Source organism: Gossypium hirsutum, chromosome D05 (assembly GCF_007990345.1).
Source record: "Gossypium hirsutum isolate 1008001.06 chromosome D05, Gossypium_hirsutum_v2.1, whole genome shotgun sequence".
Classification (NCBI taxonomy): domain Eukaryota; kingdom Viridiplantae; phylum Streptophyta; class Magnoliopsida; order Malvales; family Malvaceae; genus Gossypium; species Gossypium hirsutum.
This window is the reverse complement of record NC_053441.1, coordinates 48,240,218-48,246,217: the sequence shown is the minus strand read 5'-3', so window position 1 is coordinate 48,246,217 and position 6,000 is coordinate 48,240,218.

Below are 6,000 nucleotides of genomic sequence, written 5' to 3'. Positions count from 1 at the left end.
TGATGAAATAATTTTGTGAAATCGTAGACCATAAAATTATAATGAAAATAAAATTTTTTTCTCGTCGAATTTGTGGTCCCGAAACCACTATTCTGACTAGCCCAAAATTCGGGCTGTTACACTTTCCACTCTTTAAAATTTTCCTTGAAGTGTCTTTTCTTGCTATAGAAGAAACATTTAAACTTAGATAAGTCTTTAGGCTTTCTGGTTCTCTTCCTTTCCACTTGTGGTAGCCCAGAGACTGTAGCCTTGCCTTTCTTGGCACGTTTTCCCTTCCTTTTTGAGGAAGAAATAGTAACTATATTTGCTTCTACTCTTCAGACTGGTTGATCCCTGTTCAACATCAACTTATAGGATTGTAGCTCCTTCATGAGTTGTGTAAGCATCAGGTTTTTTTTTCCAAGGTTATATGTGGCTCAAAAACCAAAAAAATTGTTGGAAAAGTTTCTGAAAACCATCTCTATTTACATCATTTTTCGCGGCTTTGGTAAGGTAACCCATAAGAGTGATCATATGGTTTTTGACTGGAGTGTCAGGCTTTTACTGGGCATTCATTAAGCTAGTCATAACAAACTGTTGAGCCAAGGCAGCTTGGCCTCCAAACATGTCTTCTAACTTATCTAGAATCGCTTTAATAGTCTTACAACTCTCCAATTGCTTATACAGAGTGCTGTTCACTCTTGCCAGCATATAACAAGAATCTATCTCACCAAACTCTTTCCAGCATTTTCTAGCCTCAGTTTGAGTGGCTGGAGGACACTTAGTATCAAGAATTTTAAGCTTCTCATAGCTCAAGACAATTATCAGGTACCTTTCCCATTCTTTATAGTTGTTTTCGTTTAGTTTTTTTTGGTGAGTATGTTCAGTAAGGGAGTTCGTGCCATTTTCAAACTAAAAATAAAAACATTCATATATTAACATCTTTGTATTAAACAAATGTTTGAAAATGTTTTATAACATTATAATATGAATTAAGATGATGCATGTGTCTTACATTAAACCTTGGAAACATTTGTAAGTAGTTACAACGATAATTCCCACACCCATTGAATCACGTCATCATGGGGTGATCATGATCAACTAGTAAAAACATGAATTTCCATCCAATTAGTATAGGAACCTAATTCCTTAGGCATTCACATGTGCTAATAATCGTGTAACATTTGACCATCATTTTAACTTAAGTAGAGCTCCGTGGGAGTTACTTAACTAAAAAATCTTGAGTGTATAACCATCAACTCAACACCTGTAGCATCATGCACTAGAAATGAGTCATCGTGGGATACTATCACCGAGTAGCATGATTTGACTAGTTTTCCTCTTTTAAAGATAGAATTTCTTGACCTATAACATGATAATACCTACCACAAGGACCAGTCCAATAATCATAAGAGAATTCTTCTTACTTTCAGGAAATCTCCTTAGTGAAATCTACATAGCAATCCTACCTTGGGGTAGTGCACTTGCCATGCTATCACAGAAGATCATTGATGGAGGCCGTAAGTCTTGTTTATGCCGACTCAATATTTTAAAAATATGCAAGGCTTTATAATTTTCGATTTCAATTAATATGATCAATATATGCATGACTAGTACATGTATGATCAATCATGTAATTTTGGTGGATCATGACTAGTACATATAATTATCCATAAGAGTCAATAAAACAATTTTGATTATCCATAATTTTTCTTTTAAGGGAAAAATCGAATAAGTGAATGTGAATTGTGCACCAGGTAGGTTCCTAAGATAGGGAGGTGAGTCTTATTTGACCACTTAAAAACCAAGCATTTCCTTACCAGATCCAATCCTAGACAGGCACCTTCCCATTACCATACTTCTTAAAGTAATCGAATAACCTAAAGAAGTGAATGGAACAATACAACACATGTGATTTCTTATTACAACACATGTTTTCTTATTACAAAACTTCTTATCTTTAATGGATCAACTGTGGATCATCTCATATATATATCACAATTATATCCAAAATAATTATCAAACAAATATATAAATAGATGGGTAATAAAATAAAATTGCCAGCCAATGTTTCCATTGTTCTATCTCTAAAAAAATGAAAAACCAAAAAAATTACATAGTTTTTCACCACACAGAATTCCTTGTGTATTCGACCGTCATCACTCCATCTTCTCCTCATCATGGGCTCCTTTTTGAAAAAAATTACATTTATGTCCTATGTTCGTTTCTTGCTCAAAAGAATTTTATAAATAAAAAATAATCTTACATGGAGATGATAGTTTACGGCCTATTTCCTAATAACTACAACCTTGGAAAAAAATAATAATTATATAAAAAATAACCCGACATGGAGATGATAGTCCACGGTCTATTTTCCCCCTAAAGTTTTTTTGACGATTTTACCCTTGGTAAAATTTTGACAATTTTTCCCTTGATAAAATTCTGAGAAAATATGTTTAATTTTTCACAACTCAACATGTTCATTATGATCGAATGATTTATTTTCATTTTCGAGCTTTAGAACAATCCAAAAATATTAACTCATTCTTCCAATCATTTTTTAAGTAATCCATATAGGATTGCAAATGGATATTTCCATTTTCATTTTCAGTTCCATTTCCATTTACATAAATCTACATTCATTTCCAAATGATTTCGTTTCTTCATTTTGGAGAAAACCATAATCATTCATGAATGTTTCCCATTTCACTTTTCCTATTCATTCCATTCATTTCTATTTGTTTCCCATTTCACTTTTCCTATTCATTCCATTCATTTCTATTCAAACACACAATTCATTTCTGGTTTCAACAAGCTAGTGAAGGGACCAATTAGACACCTGTAGTTGAGGCTCAAATGATTTATAATTGAGTTTCGAATTTTCACCTATTAATTATTAACTCATTTTGTCACAAAATCATTCTACTATAGTATCGTGACTAAGCTCTCCCCAACGACATACCATTACAAAAACAACTATTTAGTGCTCGTCTAATGACCGTATCATAAGTGTGTTACCCTCATAGGATATCCTTGATCTCTTTGGGATAATATATATTCTCTTAATATGATCCTATTTTCTCTCATGGTAAGAATTACATCTTCAATCATGAAAAGTCAGTCATTATTAAATAGTGATCAAGTCATCCCTCATAAAGATGGACAACCATTGGCCACTTTTACTTTTCATCAACCATGTAATGCCAATTGAAAGATATCATTTACCCATGTTTTCGGCTATGAATTCCACTATTGTGAATGAAGCTACATATTACAGAATTCGTACACTCTTCGTACTAGCTTTTGGTTCCTTATCTATTTGAACTCAGGCTTTTATTTACAACAAAGTGTACGAGTCACACATACATAGTCCACCATCCACTCAATATTTAGGTATGCCACACTATAAATGTTACAATTGAATAAATCCATAAACAGATTCAGGATCTACTCTATCTGGGTCCTATCCGATGTACTGTCAATTGAGCCAGTCACATTTATGTCTCTATCTTCTGAGAGTCATCCACTTTCGATGTCCAAGACAAGGAATCTCCCCAATTGGACTCGATAGACGATATATTAGTCTTTTTTGCAAAATAGAGCCTAAGAGTTTTAGGGGTATTTTAAGGATTTTAGCCTTAGAGTGTTCGAAATTTTGTGACATGGTTTATCAATAATGTTTTTTACTATGGTTTTTAGAAATTAAATCAATTTCTTAAAATGAGTTTTAAATACCTTTAATTTTGAAAATAAGATTGATTTATGGTTAGTGGTTATTTCACACCAGAGTAAGTATTTCAGCTCTGCATGTTAAGTTCTGAATGAGTAAATCTGTATGTAGTAATCGAACAATAAGACTGCATGTATAAGGTTTTTGCATGAGATTGTCAACGATTTAGATGATAAGTAATTTGTATGTACAAGAGTAGTAATAGTGAAATTATATTTTTAAGCAGTGTTGTTGTTGGTTCGAGATGGAAATCTGGATCTGGAGTTTTGAACTGCAGTAGGTGAGAATCAGGTGAGCCTTTACTCTAACTCTTACATGTATACTATTCATAATGAAGTATATCTATATAAAAGTGATCAAACTAGAATATGTAAATCTTGGATAGTGTAGTATGAATATGATACTTATACAACTACAGGAATAAGGTTATGGTTAGATTAAGAGATAAGTTAGACTGTTTGAAAATAAGTTTTATGGGATGTATGAAAAGTGCTATGAAATCTTGGGTCTGGGATTTGTCTAGTATGTAGAGTTTATAAAGTGAGTTGAGTCACCGTGGTGGTAAATAAGGAAGTCCATCGGGATTGTAAACACGAAATTTGATATAAAACTCTAAAGGAAAAATTCCATGGTCATGGCATACTCTAAAAAAGAACTATTGAATTGTATTTTATCTAATGGGTTTCTTTACGTTTCCTAGGGCGATGATTTTAAAACCTCACAAAATGTGAGTTTAGACAAATCCATATAGCAAACACGACAGTTTTGGGATGCTCTGTTAGACCTATGTGGCATGAACTTTCGGGAATGTCTAGTAAGAGTTGAATCTGAACATTATTATATGATATGTTCTGGGTTATGAGAGACTGTTTCAAGGGTTTCCCTGAAAAATATATATGTATTTGTATGTTATGAAGGGTATCCGTTATGATGATTTGTAAATATGGAAAGTGAAGGGTATTGTATCTTCTTCTAGAATTATTCTGAGTTTGAGTTAATGTTATCTTGAATTATGAGATTATGATATATCATGATATGAAATTCGTCAAATTGGTCTATGCAGTGATTTATCAGTATGGATATCTGTGGTACTAAATCGGGTATGTTTGAGTATGAATTGATGGCATTATATTCTGTGTAAGTATTCGTCAAACATATATGTATCCGCCCATGATAAATGTCGGTGAACAACTGTTTGAGACAATAGTATGAGTTAAGGTGAGGATTAGTTAAAGTGGTTTATGAGGGTATGTATTGTTAAGAAATTATTATGGGACAAGAGATTTATGAAACGTTTGGAATGATTCCTCAATTAGATAGATAAGAAGATGGAGTATGACAAGAGCAGGATATCTGGAGTTTAAGAGAATGGTATTCTATGGCGGTATCTATCGAAATAAATGATGCAGAATAATTGGCACCCAATAGTTCATACAAGATTGCAAAGAATCTATCAAGGTATTGTCATAATGAGCCCATTAAGTACTCATGTACTTACAAGATTTGTAATTACAAAGAAATTGCATGTAAATGGCTCTATGGAGAAAGTGGAGTAAGAGCTGGAATTTTGCTGGTGGATTCCCAAGGTAAAGAGGCGTTGGTGGTAGGGCTAGAGTTAGCAGAAAGATTGACAGTTAACGAACTCCAAACATTCACAGTTTCTCATTTGGTCACAAACAATTGTTCGGGGAGTATAAAGTTCGTGATCCAAATTTGATGAAATATCGCACCTTAGTATCAGGTCAAATCTAATTTATTTATTTATACAAATTTTAATGAGCTATATAATGGTAGTTCAATTTACAATACATAGTTATTGTATATCTTGTGACCCTATTCATCTAACCTTCACAAGTTTCTCGCATATTATAGGGCTATTATCTAAACTAAAATCTTATGAGATGCAACAAGTACCAATGATAGATAATATTTAAGCATTTTCTCTCTCTAAGTTGGCCATATCCTTAGAAATTTAGAAGAAAGGATTTTTTTGCTGGAATACAGAGAGCATCCAAGTTACATGCTTGTACAACAAACTAGCAAAATTGATTATTGTAAGACTTGGATGACACCTATTTTCAAACATTTGGTAGAAAGAGAACTCCTAAATGACAAGAAGGCACAAATAAAACTTCGACAAAAACTAGTTAGGTATGCCTATAATAAACTTTAAGTTGTTTAATTCATAGTTATGATAAGCTTTTCTTTAGTGATAAAATAATGCACAAATACATCTTAATAGATAGTATCTTACATAGAAAGGGTTATTCTCATCCCCTTTTAAGATGCCT